At 36.8% G+C, this 19,111-nt stretch overlaps 1 protein-coding gene and 1 pseudogene across 1 annotated transcript in view; one reads left to right on the top strand and one right to left on the bottom strand.

The window, feature by feature from the left end:
• The window catches only part of LOC122134086 (tubulin beta chain-like), a 50,776-nt gene that overhangs the window by 6,261 nt on the left and 25,404 nt on the right, over positions 1 to 19,111 (bottom strand). The gene's annotated exons all lie outside the window — the stretch shown is intronic.
• LOC109082323 overlaps positions 152 to 19,111 on the top strand; it is a 40,911-nt pseudogene continuing 21,951 nt past the window's right edge.

Genomic DNA, 19,111 nt, shown 5'->3' with positions numbered 1-19,111 from the left:
GACAAGATTAATTAAATTAAACTGTTTTTCATCTCCCTTAAGATAATGTGTGAAGCCACAAATATTTGAACAACGTCACGGAGTGAGTGACCTCCCACTGCCGCTCGTGAAAATTTAACGCTGTGCAAACGTTACGGAGCAGAGCTGATCTCAGGTCAGCCCCAGAGAGAGCGAGCGGAGCGGCGAGAGCTCCGGCGGACGAGGAGGGACTTGGAGCGGCGTCCCGAAATAGTAGAGCAAGAATAACAAACAGTGAAAAGTACGCTATGCGTGTCAGGTCAAAGTTCACTCCTGTCCACTCGTGAATGTCTGAAACTGAGGGAAAACCCGATGAGGCTAACGGACACCTTTGGAGAGCCGGAGCGATAAGGCTGTAAGGAATAGCGAGCCTTTTCTCCACCTGACCTGGATAACCATCATCATCATCATCATCATCATGGTGTTCTTATCCTGCAAGACTTTTCCATTCGAATGTTAAGGATCGATCCCAGCTCTGGCCATGGGGATGTGTCACAGCTTCAGATCTAGGTTATCACAGTCGGCGATCTCATACACCAGCGGACGGACCGGTGCGAGTCCCGGGATCGATGTCGAGTCCGGCCACTCGGACAGTTGTGACCCGCAGCTCAGAGAGCGGCGGCAAGTGGAGGAGAGGGCGCGGGTCAAAGCGGAGAACAAACGGAGTCGAAACATTGACAAGAGCCTGAAGGCGGAGAAGAGAGAGTACAAGCAAACGCACAGGCTGCTGTTATTAGGTAAGAGCATGGTGCGACTACTTTATCTGCTGTCAAGGTAAATAAGAGCAGCCACGAGTCCAGCAGCCGACGCGTCTGACGGAAATTTGCGACTGGCCCTTTAAAACACGTTACCATGGTAACCGTCGTTTCCACCTAAATACTGTGTTAGATGTGATGATGGCGTGGTTTTAACGAGTCTATAATAAGCGTAATTTGCATAAAAGTTTTAAATACATTAAATATGTCTGGCCTGAACCACTTAAGAGGTCTAGATCTTCTCCACTAACAATTAAAATCGTACAATGTAGCATCTGTTGAATGCATATAAACTTTAGATATAAAAATTTATTAGCATACTTAAGTATTCATCCTTAGTCAAGTACAACTGAAATGGAATACTTAATTACATTTACATTGATTATAAAATGATACTTTTTACTCTGTTTTTCATTTACGCCTAATACAAATGACATATTTTGCAGGTCATCATGACTAAAGACTATTTTGGGTTAAATGCAAGCTTCAGCATCTGTGGCCTGCTGTTGATTACCAGAGAATAGAATCAGGTCTTATTTAGTAAGTTAAAAAAAAGGGTCTTACCAATGTTCTCATTCATAGGCTTATTTATTTAATTAAAATGCATACAATTTGTTAATTTAATGTTTACCGGTAACCAAAAAGCCACATAAATGTTAAACTGTAGACTCTAGAAACCCATATAAAATAAAAACCAAGCAGCTCCTTTCACTGACCACTTGTTGAGAAAGAAAATGAAGTGATTGCACTTTTCTTTTTAAGTTTCAGGCCCTATTTTGTGCTTTGTCTATGGAAAGTACTGTGAAAGGTTATTTAGTGATATTTTGGTGGAAACTATGGTTATCCTGGTTTACGGTCGGTCACTGAAAAACTTATTGATTGACCACTATTCTGAATTTGCCCTCTAAAGTGTCTACAGTGCAAAAAGAGCATTTCAAGTAATTTTGAGTTTCATGTGGCCTGAGCTTTTTAACTCAGATTAAACCTGGTTTCTGTGATCGTCATGGATTGTCATAACAATGAAAGCATCTGGTCAAGATCTAATCTGTAGCAGGAAAACTGGCCATACTTGTTTTGTTTTGTTTGTTTTTTTTGTCCAGCAAAGAATGAAATTTTAACTTAGACACTTTTTGCAGAACATAAATCTAGACATTCTGCTGATTCCGGTCTAAAATTGTACAAAAGTGAAGTGAAACTGTTTTCCGAAGACCATTTTATTTTCTAAAACTGCAGTGCTATTCTTGTGGCATACATTATTTTATTTTTTCTCCTTCCGCCTACTTCTGCACTAGTCGTGTGGCTCGACTTCCTCTTTGGATAAAAAAAAAAGTGTTGCTGAATATTTTCTGTAAACGAAGATGAGATGTAATGTGTCTAAGCCCATCGGTCTGGAATACGTGTAGATTTAAAGGTGTGACGAATCCCAAGAAATTTCTAAGTGCCTTATTTTTTTTCTTTCAAACTCGATGACTTCCCCTTTGGCCTTCCTTGGAGGCGCAAACAGCGTTAGAGCAGTCGTGGTTTGATAAAGTAGCATTACACAAGGCCTCATATGCCGCTACCTTTATGAGAGCTGTTCTTCTTTTTATTAACAAGTTACACAAGAAAAGGAGGGCAGCCTGACGACACAAACGAAGAAACTGTTAAGCTCTGTGACCAAAATACTCTAGTCATGCGGGTGCTCGGTTCAAAAACAGATGACACACACATACAAAGCTGATTGTTGCAACCTTAGAATGTAGGAAAATGATCTCTGTGTGTTGTGTGTTTTATGGGGCTTGGCCGGTAGTGTTTGTGCGCGCTAGTCTAAAAAGGAAGTCTGGTTATGAAGTGTGTCCTTCTTTCTGCTTTTGGGCTTTTAATAACAATTTGTCATTTTAAGGCAGAATCAACCTCATTGAAAATGTTTGTAGCTTAACTTGGTCTCTTTTGATGTGGCTGCTTTTGACTGCTGCCTCTGTTGTTGAGGCTGGATCTCACTGCTCACAGCTGCAAGCCCACAAGTGTAATGTCTTATTTTAAGTGATTGCATGCTGTTATTGCTCACTTAAACAGAATCACATCCTCTCATGAAGGATGAAATATTGCATGAAATCAGATGAATGGACTCATAAGGAGTCCACTGTTGATCATGCAACTTCATGCAGGGCATGACAAAAGACATTCAACACATACTGCATCCCGGTTTTATAGAATCAGGGGCTGTTAACCTCTGGTTACACACAACTAAATTAAGCCAATTGGTCTATAATGCATGCCGAAATTTTAAGCAAGTTAATTGTCACCAAGAACAATCGTATTTTTGTTCAGGTTAAAATTTGAGGAAGGCATGCAGTACTTAATATAACATTAGACGAAGAGAAGGTGACTAATTCCCCAAATTACATCTTTCCTTGAAAGGGACTGTCTTGTGTAATGTGACATAACACAAATGGGTCCTGAGTTAAAGGTTGGACTGTATTAAACCTCATTGTGTAACAGAGTTATACCTTTTATTGTTGAGTGAAAAAAAAAATCCCATAGAACATTAAAACTCATCTACAGCAAGGACAAGAATATCACAGAGACTTATAGGAAATACCCTACAAACATTACTCACACTTTCCTCAAAGGGATAAAAAAAATTGTATTAAATAAGCTAAACATTTTTATTTCTACTTATTCAGCCAACTACAAAACTCATCTCTTTTTTGTATACACATCTCACATATTTCTGTCCCATTTCAATTTGTGATTAATCATCATTCAAACTCAAAACAGAGAACCCTAAGACCCTTATTTAAGACCTGCACATTAAAATTAATACCATATGAGTGGGGTAGAGCATTGTCTATGTTAACATATTGAACTGTAAAATGACTGTAAAAACACGATTTACAGTTCAGATACAGGTTTTCACACACACAAAAAAAAGTTTTATAAATTGATAAACATTTTAGCATGCACACAAATCCTGGCAGGACTGTAGCTGGGATTTGCGGGCCCAGTGCAGGTTGTACCCATGGGCCCTGTTTGAAATTGTGTAAATAGCAGGCAATAACAATAACTATAGCAATAACTATGCTTAATTATTATTATTAATTTTTTTTCAAGTTTGTAGGTGTCCAGTTACAGAAACGAAATAATAAAATGTAAAAAATCATTGCACATTCTTTACTGTATAAATTAAATATAGATTAATCCTTGTTAAAACCTCTTTTTTTCCAAATTTTGTATGTATCTGTCGGTTCAAGAGCAAGGAGAGCCAAAACTCTGCACGGGCGCTGAATTAAGCATTTTGCATCTTTTGCTGTTTGTATGTTTAAACTGGTGAGATTTATTTGTTCGTTCAGGTGTAGGAGGACGTGAAAGAAAGCTTGGTTCGGTGTTTGCACGCTGTCTGTGAGACATGGCTCTCTGTGTGGCTGAAACGGCCGAGGGCCCCCCTCAGCTGTAGTCCCCTATAATCGTCATCACCTTTCACCCTACTAGCGACAGCCCTGCTCCCCGGTAATCGCAGTTCACAAAGCAGCACAGCACATGACTTTGAAACATGCAGCGCTCAGTTTTAATCAAAGAAATCATAGCCTTTGTTAAGCTATTTCGCAATTCTTTCTGTCCTCAAATCAAAATTAAGACTTTCTTGTACCATTTAATACTTTTTATGGGCTTAAATCCGACAAATATAAACTTCATTTTAAACAAAAGTTTTTGAAATAAAAACTGAATGTTTATTATACATTAACAAAGCTGCATGTTGGATCCTGAAAAGTTGTGCTGCCGCATTCAATATGTGACCCTGGACCACAAAACTAGTTATAAGGGTCAATTTTTTTTAAATTTAGATTTATACAACATATTCAATCTGAATAAATAAACTTTCCATTGATGTATGGTTTATTAGGATAGGACAATAGTTGGCCGTGATATGACTATTTGAAAATCTGGAATCTGAGGGTGCAAAAAAATTAAAATATTGAGATTTAAAGTTGTTCAAATTAAGTCCTTAGCAATGCATATTACTAATCAAAATGTAAGTTTTGAAATATTTATGGTAGGAAATTTTTGTGGTCTAGGATAATATAATATTAATAATATTAATAATATATTGGATATTAATTTCTCAAATAGAAGGGTTAACAACAACCGTGAGACTGAATTATTATTATTATTATTGAGAGAATGTGTCATATGTAATAGATATTTAGTGTTTTGCGCGATGTGTAACGTCTTCAGCACAGAATATGTGAAAGAGCATTCTGATCATCCTTATTTAACTGTTTTATATAGAGTTCGGGACACAATTAGTTTCACAAAAAACAAGTCTGCTGGAGATCAAATATTAGAGAAATGGTGCCACCTTCTGGTGACAGATCATAGCGTAGTGTACTCAGACATAAGAGTCATCTCAACTGCTAGACATTATCCATGCATCTTTACATTTAAAGGTGATAACTGGTTTTGTCTCAGAATGGAATTTAATTGTATACAGATGTGACCACTGAAGAACTTTGAGCATAGTGACTTGTTAACTTTGTGTGGATTCGTTCAGGCTTAAACTTTTAACAAACCCTCACTGTATAAGCATACTTCTTGTTTCCAAATCAGTCTGTTTAGGCTCTGCCCCCGAATGCCACACAAAGATTATGGGATCAAAAATAGACCACAGGGTGTCAAAAAATAGCTCAATGAAACATCATTTTCCTTTTCGGTCACTGTCTTACAGTAGTTTATCTCTCATGTGTTGACATCACATTGACTTTTGAATGATCTCTTATACTAGAACTATGTGTCTGGACTCTTTGGTTTACTCTCTGACTCTCAGCATGTCACTATTTTAAGCCTTTGTTTGGAGCAATACAGATAAATGTACGAGAAAAATCAGAGACTCAAGTTAACACATCAAGGCACCAAATATAGACTTCATTTATGTTTGGCTTTAGATTGTTACTATAGCTTGAATTAAATAATATCAGTGCCATTTTTTTTAGCAGAAGTAAAAAGAATAATAAAAACAACTCTGTACTTCTAGACTATAATTCACACCGACCGATGCATGTACTAATTGCAACCAATGCTATGCAAAAAAAAAAAACTGATTATAAAGTACAAGTATAGTTTATTTCCTGATGTATGTCAGTATACATTTTTTTCTAGCATGTCTGATGAATGTAATGTGTGATATATTGTATGTTTACAATGAACAACTAATATTTTGAGTAAATGCTAAGACAATTTTTATTAAAATAATTTAGTAGAAAACCTATTTTGTTTAGTTCTACTTTAATTTAGATTGACTGTAACAAACCTCTAAGAAGTCATTGACATCTTGTTTAGTCTAACAAATGTAGTCATTAATAGCCAAAATAGAATATAAATAAGATGATGTTAGATTATTTAGTGTTTCTGATTTATTTTCTGATTTATATTGCATGTCTGTGGAGATTCTCAGCAGGAAGATTAGAATGTATAGTACTTTTTCAAGCTAACCAGTTTACAAAATAGAAAATAAATACAGTTGTAGGAAGCTTATAATTACTGTAATAAGAAGCACTTTAGTTTTAACCATTCAAATGAACATTAGGTTGAATTCAAGTTTATTTGTATAGCGCTTTTTACGATACAAATCATTACAAAGCAACTTTACAGAAAATTAAGTTTCTACAATATTTAGCATTCAAATGAACTATAGACCTTTGGCTGGTGAATCATTCTGTGACATGGCTTTGCAGCGTATGTTTTACTTCTGGTTTGCTACCATTGTATATTGTTGCCATATTGGAAAAATCATGTCTTAAATCAGTGGCCATAAAATATACCTTCAAAATATTTGCACTTTTAATATATTAAGAAGTAACTTTTTCTTTTATTTGCAATTATGTTTGTGTACGCTGCAGTAAATAATAATTAAGTGCTCTCTCACAAATGTGTCAGTTTATTAATACAATAATTGTTACATAAAGTTATCAGTTTACTGAGGCCATCAGGATAATATCAACAGACAACAAACACTTAATTTCAAACATTCTTTAGTAATTTTCAAATATCTACTAATAAATGTTAGTTATTTTTAAATACTCATAAAGAAAAATTGTAACTCGTATTGCATTCACTGTCCTCAGACAGAACTGGTGGCACATGAGAATATCATATTTACATAACATTTCACATACAGATATAACAAATACAGTTCTTACAAAAGATGTGCTTGACAGTACTTTTTGAGGACTTTTCAGACTGCAGTACAATAAAAGATCAGACTAACAGATTCTATTAAAAATACCAAACGAACATTTATAAAAAACATATGTCTAAAACTTTTTATGCGTACGTTTTAGTACACGTTCAGTGACAGTAAGCGCTCTGTGTGATTCATAAATGTTTTAATTCACTATAAAGAACCGACTCATGCGAGTCAGTCGGTCGGGAATCAGATTGCACTAGTCGCGCTTTATGTTGGTGATTCATTGCAAAGAATCGACTCAAAAGAGCCATTTCTCGGTATTCGAATCATAGTGGTCAGAGTATTTCAGTAGTCTACTGTGTTCCATGTGCCTCGGATGCAAAACGTACACTCAAAAACCATGAACTGATTAAAATTGTGTAATTATTACTCGGCTGTGGTATGTGTTCACGGAAGCGGTTCTCGGTCCACAGTCCTATTTAAAACGAGCGTGTTTACATATTTTCAGGTCGAAGCTGTGGTTCAGAGAATTATGTGTTAAACATAAGATTGTATGGCACTGTCCTACACATAAGCAGCGACACTGGTCAGTAGTGAAAGATGGATCGGGTGGGAATCACGAACTTTATCACGTATGAATCATGTCTTCAAAGAGGGCGCCTCGCTCCGCAGAATCGCCGCTTGCTGACGTTTTTGGGCTGTCATGTGATTAGCAGGGTTCAATGAGAGCTGTTTGCCCCACCCATCTTTTCAACGCTGTCTATCTCAATGTACAATTCACTGAGAAAAGGAAATAATCGCTAAAAATACACCCTCGAAAAGGATCCATTCGCCACAATTGGGGATTCAACGCGCTCCGTCCGTAGGGACTCCATCGCTGTCGTTGTGGTGTCGGATTTATCTTCACGTATCCAAATGCACATGATCTAAGAAGGATTCAAGAAGGATACAAAGCGTAGCCTGACAGCGGACTCGGACTGCGATAACCGGTACGTTAAAACATCGACGGAATCGCTCGCATTTGCATCTGCGGTTGAAAGAACCGTAAGGATCGCCGCTCGCGTCAAAGCAAAGCCTACGGATGTGAGGAGAAATTCAAATTACAGTGACGGAGAAGACGGCGAAGGGCCTCGTTTGATTTGGACAAGCCGAAAAAAGCGATCAGTCATCTTAAGAAGAACAGGAGGGAAAATAGCGTCAATCTGAGGGGAATTTTTCAGCAGCACCGCTGTATTTTTCTCTCAGACAGCGTCGTTTCGTAACGGAGTTAAAAGGTTCATGTCGGCCACGGCGCAGGGCGGAATGATCCACATGCCGTCATTTTGGTGGAAATATTTATTTTTTTAATTTTTAGCCACCCTTTCTATCTCGTTCTGCCCGTCTCGTTGCATCGGCCGGTGTATTCGACAGCAAGAAACCGACAGAATCACGTTTTGTGGAGCTATTCATGATTTTAATAGGAGTCGCTCGTTATTTCGGGAAACCGACCATGGATTCGCGACGGGAAATTTGCTAAATCGCCGTCGTGGGAAAGCCGAAATCATTCATGTAACGTCGAAGGCTTCGCTGGATGCACAGCCATACACCGAAATCAAATCTTTTATAGCAGCAAAGCGCTCGACAGGACTCGGCCATCTGTAGGCCGGCCTAGTGTTTTCACCACCACCACCCATTCTCGCCAATACCAGTCACCCATAGCTTTCACATTTCCCCGTGCTCCCCTCCTGCCCTTATCAGAGAAATCCAGGGAAGCGATGTGCATACAAGTATAAATGTCCCGGTTTTCCATCAAAGTGTTCTGATCGGAGGCCAATCAAGGAATTTGGATCATTTATTCATACGGTAGATACACCCACCCCAAAACTTTTCTTGGGTTTTTGGGAAAATGGGTTGTTTGGGCAACAGTAAGACTGAGGACCAGCGAAATGAGGAGAAGGCCCAGCGAGAAGCTAACAAAAAGATAGAGAAACAGCTCCAGAAAGACAAACAGATCTACAGAGCAACTCATCGACTACTACTGTTAGGTAGGTTGGTCTGAAAGCTCAGCTTCTGTCACTGCTGCGAACACTTTCCTGATGCGTGTGACGTCATCGGAGCCTGTCACAGTTCGCAGCGTTTTGTGTGATTTTGATTCATTTGTCCGAGTACATGATGGGGGTACACGCGTTTCGATTGGGATTCCTGGGCCGTAGTAGTGGACACCTCAGAGTCTGTGGTGCTTCATCCAGCACCGCTCAATCACTCCATTCATTCCCATCTGATTTATGTTGAATAGGTTTTGCATTATGGAAATATTTGGCCTCCCATGATTTTATAATTCATTTACAACTATCTCATGGAGATCCCACACTCATAAAAATACACTTACATATGCTGTTTCCTTAGTTCATGAGTTGAGGATGGTTTCTGCATCCTGCTAAATTAGCAGCATGCTTATTACTGTATTTATAGATGGAAACAAGTGTTTAAGTAAACATTTTTGAATTAAGATGTTTGAGAGTTTAGTGCATCATTTTTAGGTCTAGTTCTGCTAAGGGTTGCTTGCATTGTGCTTTTTTTATGGTTTAGCATTCTGGGCATCCCCCAAATTATGATAATAAGAGAGATGACACATACATATTTTGAATAGATCAGTTCACATATTTTCCATGCTTTAAATATTCATAGTTTAGTTGAGCAATAGACTGATGTATTAACCAAGCCGATGAACAGAAATGGTCATATTGTCTATTGTCAGTTCCAAGAATGATGGTCTTTTATGTTTTTTAATTTTTTTTTTTAATTTTTTTTTTTTTTTGCTGAATTGAGTAATTAAAGTAAAAAATAATTAAGTTTATTTAAATTCAGCAATTCTGTAGATGTCTTATTTGCTTAAATAAAACTGTAGTATGTTTATATCAGCATTAAGCCGGTCACCCTGCTCTTTAGATATCGGCATTGGAGTTATTGGCCCTTTAGAAAAAAAGAAAAAAACAAACATTGGTCTACCACCTTACTACCTTGAACCTCATAAAATCAGCAAGCGTTTTAATTTCATGGATCTTTCATAGCACGACATGAAGTTGTTTTAACTTCAGTTTGATTTGATTTAGTCTCTGTTTAAGAGACTGGTCTCGCTGATTCTGATAAAACCCAGTTCTCTAACAGCCTATTTTTTCAGGTATACACATGGCCTAAAAGAACCCTATTCTAAATCAAAATCCCATGTATTCAACATAGCGAAGCACTTTAAATCATAATGTCTGGTGTTTAAGGGATATTTCTAGATACCCATGATTCAAGTGTGTTATAATGATATATGATTTAGGGATGTGTACCAGTGTAACTGGAGCACAAAAGTGGAATTCCTGTATGCAAACAGGCCTATTTGACACAATTGGAGCCTTGTAACAAAATACGTGTTGTGATAAAGAGGTTCCCATCATACATCTGAACTGAGCGCCTAAATCTGAGGTGTTTTGGTGCTTCTGTAGTTTGTGCTTCACATCTGCAGGGAAAAAGTTAAATCTCTTCTCATAGTTAGCACTTGGAAATTCAGAAAACTGCATTGTTGACCATCAATTGTAGAATCATTCAGTTTTGATAATGTTTGACAGCTATGGCTCTGAGGGAAGTTAGGTGGTGTTTCTGGATAGTTCCTTATGTTTTATTTTGCATTTCACTATTTTATTTGATGCATAGCTAACTAGTTCCTTTTTAGTTGGTTTACTTACAAGAGGATTGATTGGAGTGATATTGTTTATAATTTAATGAAAAATCAGAATCAAAGAAAGAAGCATCTTATTGAAATCTCGTGAGGTATGAAATATGGAAGCAACTGTAGAGTATTCCAAATTTAAAAAAACTTCAACTGGCGACATTTTATTTGTGTACTAAAGGACAAAATTATGATATTCCATATAACATATTCTGTGTGTTAGGTGTTGTGACATTATTACTTTTTTTGCAGCTGTTGCAAGTTTGCAACAATAATATATTAATTTGTAGACCGTTATTTTTAGCGTAAAATTTCAGTTTGAGGTGCATGTTTAGTTTGCCATTAAAAATAAATGCTACTGTGAAATTTAATTAATTATTCCTGTTGAATCATGTGATATCTGACCCCCCCTCCTCTTCCCACATCCCTTGTGATTTATATCTTTCTTTTGCTCGTCTCTCAGGGGCTGGAGAATCGGGGAAAAGCACCATAGTCAAACAGATGCGCATTTTACATGTCAATGGCTTCAATGCTGAGTAAGTATTGCTTTCACATCTATGTATTTTTTTGATCCCACTTAAGTCAAATGCAAACTAGATTTTTATTCCGTCCATAAGCATAGCCTACTGTCAAGTATGATATAGCGTATAAACGAACCCTGTTTTCGTTCATCATGCTATTTTGTTGGCAGCGTCGTTTTGCTGTAATGTTTTTCAGTGAAAGTTGAGTTTGGGAGGATGTTGATATGGTAATCCATGTGGTAATGGCAAGCTTTATGTCATTGTGTTGTTCTCTTGATTTAGTAGGACATGTTATATTTAACTTTAGAGTATATGTATTCATTGTAAGTAAAATGCAGTGCTTTATTTTATATTGTGACAGGACATTTTATTAATGTAGCATTATATTGCTTACTGAAAGTCCCATTATAATAAAAAGCTGATTTTCAGTAAGTAGTAGGCCTATTTACAATCATGAAATGGTTAGCAGCTGGTTTGAAACCAGTTTTGTGATTAAGTTGCCATAATTTTTATACTCTAATCTAGTCATCAATCAGTGTAGAAAGGGTGTCCAAAAATACTGCAGAGGTTACAGAAATATAGACCATCAGTATTTCGACATGGGTTAAAATTTCAATGCGGAAATAAGACAAAGGCAAATAATTGTTGCATGAATTAGTCAATAGAAACACTGTGATTGCAGCATCTGGAAAACAAGTTCTATTTTGATGATTAGTTAGCAGGAGAAGTCAATAAAAAAATGATTAGTAATGCTACGGTGGTTTATGTTCTGTAATGTTAAACATTTATGCTGTGGTAGGTAGTATATTTGCGCAGTGGCCAGGACTACTTTATCGAAAATGTTCTATCAACCCTATCGACACCTTGGCAATTGAATCGCCATTGGCTAGTAATTTTTTTAGTTTACTCACCAGAGTGATATATGGTGGAGCTTTTTTGGTCATTCAGTGTTTCTGTAAAAAAAAGTTGGGCAAAAAATTACAAAAATACTGATAAGATAATGATACAAATTCTACTAATAAGATCTATAAAACGCACTAAGGATTACTAAGGATTAATGATCTGCTGGATTCATGAATATTAATCAGGTTTTGTGCGTTCGCTCGAACTAATTTGCTGAAATCAAAACAGGGACGATAATAGGTGAGCGCCAGCCAATGAGATTGCCGTTTGCGAATTAGCTCCGCCCACTACTGGAAAACCTGGCAGTTCTGCAAAGCTGAAGAATTCCAAGGGAACGCTATTATTTTGACAGGAAAATACATTAAAGAATATCGTTTACATGCAGCACGACAATTCTCTCTCTCTCTCAATCTTTCTCTACGTGTGTGTGAAACAAAGCGACAGCGAGTTGTGCGCTTTCACGCTAGAGTTTACGGTACATCAAATACAGGTGCGTTGCACATCCCTTCAGATGAACTGAAAAACAGCACTGATCGCTTGATGGAGAGTGAAACTGAAGCGCTCAGTCATAGTGTTTGGCGAGTGAAAATATATGTGCTAAACTTATACTTAGCCTCAAACTCACACACTGGCAAATAAAATCTGAGAATTTATTAGCCATTGGCTAATATTAGACATCATTTAGTTGCCCAGAGTGAAGATTTAGTTGCATATGTGAGTGATTTACTCGCAATGTAGAGGGTTGTCTATACATGCATTTAATACAGTATTCAGTTAATGTAGGGTCACATGTTTGTATTTTGCTATTTTACAACAATCTAAAACAAATACAGCTCATCCAATCAGAATTTAGAGTTCGAACTGTTAGTTTTATAATATTTTGTTTTTAACTCCAGTCTTACGTAATATGAAACTTAATCATTTTGCATCCTTTATAGAAAAAAGAAAATAGAATGACAAAGTAGTTAATTGTGATGATACACTTTTAATTTGAAGGGTATTTACCTCACAGGATTATGGAAACACAGTTATTTAATTATTATAAATAACCTTATAAAATAATATAAAACCAAAATGTATAAAATCCAAAATCTGTTAAATTTTCAGCAAAAATAACTTGTTGTAATGTATTACCATGATATACTGTAAATTGATTCATACTGTGATTGGTTTACCGTCCGCCTCTAAGTAGCATTAAGTGATCTGAAGTAACCTAGCATCAATGTTTTACAGAGAGAAAAAACAGAAAATTCAAGACATCAAGAATAATATAAAAGAAGCTATAGAGGTAAGTGTTAAAGCTTCTTGAGTTGAGCTAGTAATCAAAAGTGTAAAAACATAAACGCACTGAAACTCTGATTGTCTTTTTTCCTTTACAGACTATTGTGACAGCAATGTCCGTGTTGGTACCTCCAGTCCAATTAGCCTGTCCCGCAAATAAGTTTCGAATTGATTACATCCTCAATTTAGCCAATCAGAAGGACTTTGAATTCACACCGGTGAGTATAAAGTTATTGTGTCAACCCATCACCCCTGTTTTTGTTTCCATGAGAGAGTGTGCACAATCTCAATATTTTTAGCTGGACATGCACAAGACTTATTTAGTTATGAAAAACATGACATTTTAAAAAGGCCGATCATGTTTAAAGGTAAAAATGGCAATTAAGTGTGTGAGCGTAGTATGTACATCAAAAAAAAAATTGTGCACCTAATTTTTGGGCTGAGTGTCCTGCAGGGTTCGTACGGTAATGAAAAACCTGGAAAAGTTTTGGAAAAATAAATAAACCCAGAAAGTTTTGGAAAAGTCATGGTTTAATCAGGTCCTGAATTTTGGTGCAGGATTGCGCTTCACATCGGTGCATCTCATCTGCACTACAAGAGCCGCTGCACGCTGTGATACAAGACTTTCGCTCGCGTTACGGTACATTTGATTGAATTGTCACTTGCCTAATCGGGTCATTGTTGCATCGTCACAAAAATGTATTATTTATTTGCACGTCTTTTTAGCCATTCTGTACTCGGACACTCCAGAGGCGGTGCGCAGTCACATCAAAAGCGCGCTTGTGCGTATATAAAGCCACCTTACGAGTACCAAATTGAGTTTGGTACCAAACAAGCTCAGTAGAACCCTGCACGGACCTCAAACATATCTCCTAGTCTGGCCCCTGTCCGACAGAGTATCAGAATTACCGGCCCGAGTCCGACTGGAGCCCATGTTTTTTTTCCTTTTTCTCTCTTCCCCAATTACGCAGCTGCTGTTGCAGCCATTAAAATAGTTCAGTTTAGTTTTTAATGGCAAAGTGGTTATTTTTATTTCTTTATTAAGTTAATTTAGAAATATGTTTGGATAATTTTTTTGCTTGTTAAATTGTTTTTGTTTTTTAAAGTAACGATCAAGCGGCCAGCAGCGGACAGCGAGTTAAATAATAGCCTATCTTTGATCAATTTAGCCTTCTCAAGTCATCACCACTTGACTAAAATAAAGTCTATATAAAAAGTACTTAAAGCATATCATACGTTAGTTTAAACGGTTAACCTAGATAAATGTTGTGCGGAGAGTGAAAGCTAAAGCGTGCTTTGCAGGACATGAAGTCGCCAGCGCGATCATTTGCATTTTTTTTTTGTGGAAACAACCATCATTTGTGCTTGTAAAGGTAAGAGTAATCCATCATTCGGGACTGTAAAGGGTCTACTTTTATTTGTTTGCACTCACAATATCAGCATACATTGTGTGAGTGTGAGTGTTTTTTTTTTTTTTTTTTTAGAAAACAAACATGATGTGCTTTCTGCTGTCTTGGTTTTGAGCAGAAGCGCTTCATAAAAATTAACCAAAACTCACCGAATATTTTCTGTTTCCCCTGGCCGTTACCCAATCATCATGGTTACAATTTGCTGGGGTTTTGCAGCAAGCTTTATTGGATGTGCTTTTACGTGAAACACTTCCGGCACTCTCTGCTGCTGGCGGGACACTAAACACCGTCCAAGACGCTCTTGACAGTCATGGTAGCACCGTCTCATGTTGTTTCCACCAAATCCTTTTCATCACCATAATAATTGATGGATATCTAACAGGGCTCCAAACTGCGACTAAAACGGTCGCATTTGCGACCAAAAATATTAAATTGCGAGTGAAGTTTTTGCTGAGGTCGCCTCTGGTGACTAGGCCTATGTATTTACATTTTATAACTTAAAAATAGCATGTTATGCCTTTTCTCCTGATTGTTTTCGATCGCATCATTTGCTATGTTCACGTTTTAAACTGAGACGATGCGCATCAAAGTTTTAGTGGAAAAAAGAGTTTCAAACAGTCCTCAGTCCTGATTGTCTCTCCCATGCAGCAGCGCTGACACACACCTGTAAACGCAGCTCAGTTGTGCAGCGCGAGAGAGATCGAAATGACGGAGACATGCAAATTAAAGTGAGGAAAAGCAGCGTCTATTTTGTGCACAACTTAAACTACAACAGGTAAAGCTGTCAGCTGTGTGGATATTGGCAATATTGTTAACAATTATCATTTATAATCATTAATTATATGGTTTTTTAAGATCTTAGGTCTATGCTGTGTCTGTTAATGTGTGGACTTCATTATTTGAAGTGCACTTGCCGTCCAATAATTGCAAAAAGCTTTGTTACTTTTTAATAAAGTATCAGCTTTAAAATTATTCAAAATTCATAACGATATTCAAACAAGAAATAGTTTTTTTTTGTATGACTGAAATGTTAAAATGTACATTTTTTTTTTTTTTTTTTTTAAATAATAAAAAATAAAATGCATTTATTCTGTAGCACCTAAAAAAATAATTTAAATAATAGTTTTTTCTTGTAGGAGCCAATGGCTCCTTACTTGATTTTTTTTGTTTGGAGCCCTGTCTAAAATATAAAAATAAGGAAGCCTAAAACAAGCCCAATGCATGAGCTATGACCCGAAGCCATAAATAAGTCGGGGCCCATTGGGCTCGAGCTGAAATGCAGTGGTTTAATTAGCGCAGCTTGTTGCGTTTAAGCGGCAAAAATACACACAAAATGACGTACTTATTACTAAAACAAGAAAGCAATTAATTAGCATTAATAGTCATTCATTTTAGTTAACATATGCTATGATAATTTGAACAGATTTTTATTCTTATTGTAAAATAATGGAACATTAGGTCATGAATATTGTCTTAAAAGTCATGGAAATTTATTGGTAAAAATGTGTACGAACCCTGGTCATGGATGTTTGTGTCAGGCCCGTGTGTGTTTTGATGGTTCTCCTCAGTCGTAGGGCCTTGTGTGGTTTATGCAATTATAATTATCAGCTATTCTTTGCTTGGGGACAACACATAGGTGAATTGAAAAAGCGCCCCACCTCAGGGAAATGTGGGTGTGTGAACGTGTGACTCTCAGGTATAATGGTGAGGCGTTCATTACGACTGATTACTTGTAATAACCTCTAAACTCTCCCTTAAGAGAGCCTTACCTGAGCCACACACCTCGTCACCCAGGACCTCCCTGCTCCCTCATCACCTAGACAGGTGCTCAGTGTCTAGGGAAAGAGGAGTGGAGAGCCACCCTGACCTGAGCCAATGGGCCGTTTAAGATTTAATTACAGGTGATTCAAACTTGGTGGCCCTATGGACTTAAAAATAGGGAACACGAACAGCTCACCTGCTGGTTTAGACAAGGTTTTAAATAGAAACCTGTATCATTACATAAACATTTCTAGAATTATTAGATTATGGATACAATGAGTTGGGATTTAAGACAGCTGAAAATTGGATAGACGTACAATGACTGTAACGTGGGATGCTGGTTTTTCTGTAAGCTGCAGGATTTCCAGGATGGCTGTGTGATTCGGAGTTGATCGTTAACTGTAACTGTTAACTGTAAACTTCAGAATTGAGTGCAGGAAGTGGTTGTAGTTTTAGCATTACTACAAAGAAGATACTGCCCCACCCTCCCTCTCTCTCTCTCTCTCTCTCTCTCTCTCTCTCTCTCGGTGGCCCAAGGGCCCGCTGGGAACCAGTCTGACTGGTTGATTGTGTTGCAAGCGAGAGACAAAAATAAAAATCAAAAGCAATTATTGACATTTATAACTCAGTCATGCCACTTTAGGATATAAAGACCCATTGAAGTTTATTGACGACTGCTATTTCAGCTCTGTTACATGGCTGAGTTGTAATATTTCCATTCAAAAAAAAAAAAAAAACCCTTCTATATCTGTGAAGCTATCGAGCTAGGAGGAAACTGGTGAAGCGTATTAGCATGACAATTTTTAAATGTAGAGAAAGACAGACGTAGACAAGTTGAATAAAAAAAATAAACACATGTTAAACATGTTTAAACATAACCCTTCACCTGAAATGGTGTACGCCAGGGCTCTTTTTTTTTTTTACTTTTTCATCATACATTTCAATATAATTGATTGATTTATATAAATATAACATAAAAATGTATAATTTGTTCTGATTTTTTTTTCCCTCAGTGTGCATGTAAGACAAAAGTAAAAGCAAGCCATTGTTTTCCATACTATTCATATTAGTCATTTTTATTTATATAATTATGAAATCTCTTAAATATTCATTATATTGCCCAGCCCTACCTTAAGCATGTTGTAGAAAAAAAAAAACTTAATTTTTTCTATAGTTCCAAACCCTGATAATCATGTTTATCCACTGAAAACTATTGTTTTATGTATTGCACATACGTTTGTCACTGACGCATGTGGTAAAGATTCTGTACAGTGAACATTCCTTAAATTCCAATCATTATTTTACAGCAACTTCAGCTGTACATTTTACATTCTGTAATTTAGTTTGTTTAAAATATTTATATTGCTTATATTTAAAATAGTACGTTTTAATCTTTTTTTTAGCTCGATGTTGGGTTGCTTGTAATTGATGATCAACTTTGAAATATCAATGTTTTGTGTAAAATATAACTAAGGTCTAAATGTATAAGCCTTATTTTTTGTAAATCATTTCATGGTTCGCGTAAAGAATGAATTTATTTTTAACAATAAATTATTTACTTACATAATATCATATACAAGACAGTGTCCTATATCACAATATACTGTTATGATACAAAAATTCAGATACCCACAAAATAAATATTTAAGGTAAGAGCAGTGAGAGCTGGTGGGTGGCATGATTCTCAAGTGTGTGGCTCTTGTCCTACACATTTAAAAGCGAAGTAGCACTCCGTTTTAAAGGAGCTGTGCCAGAGTGAACGCTACCATTTCCAAACACATAAACAAAGATCAAGTGAGATGAAGCCCCGTTCCCTGTCGGGACCATGGTGCCGGTCCTCCTTTGTCCCGTGCGGTGTGCACCGACCCGTTTGCTGTACAGGTTCATGCCACCACATATAAACCGCTTTACAAGGTGTGTCCCGCTTCATGTTGTATTGGCTCAGATTGGAAGTTTTTCATTTTGAGCGCTCATTCATGCTTCACCACCATGTCTGGATTGCAGTGGGCGGTCAGAATAGTTTAGTTCTGTCTTGAACTCCATAAATGTGGCTTTTGTTATACATGAACTGCGCACGTTTTTTGGTGTTAATGTAGGTCATCCAAAAGGAGACAGCGGAAGAGCTGAGTCAATGCGTATAATGTTAATATCTACAACATAACTTGGCTTTATATCTTTTTTTCCTTTTTTCATGGTTCATCAAGAGTCAGTGAAATCCTAAATCGGACACAGAATTCCTCCTTGGGGTTGGAAATCGATATTTTTTTTTTTTAAGAGTTATACACCTTCTTGCGATGTATTCGCATGCACACAATCACACGACATTGCTTGTTTGAAAAACAGTTTTTTTTGTTGCCAGTAATTCTATACAATTAAATTTTTACGCCATCTGCGTAACTGCTCAGAATTGCCAAAATGGCGCTACGCTGATTCAGAGAGACACAGAGGAAAGGAATTGTTGAATAAATTCGTAACCTTTGTTTTCTTCGTGTAAAAAAGTATTCTCGTGGCTTGATAACATTGACATGGTTATTTATTTATTTATAGTCTATGGGACAGGCTCAAGCCTCCCTGTTTTCATTCAAAATATCTTAAATTGTGTT

The sequence above is a fragment of the Cyprinus carpio genome, chromosome B6, assembly GCF_018340385.1.
Source record: "Cyprinus carpio isolate SPL01 chromosome B6, ASM1834038v1, whole genome shotgun sequence".
In the NCBI taxonomy this organism is placed as follows: domain Eukaryota; kingdom Metazoa; phylum Chordata; class Actinopteri; order Cypriniformes; family Cyprinidae; genus Cyprinus; species Cyprinus carpio.
The sequence above is the reverse complement of the archived record's forward strand: the minus strand, read 5'-3'. Positions and strand labels throughout refer to the sequence as shown.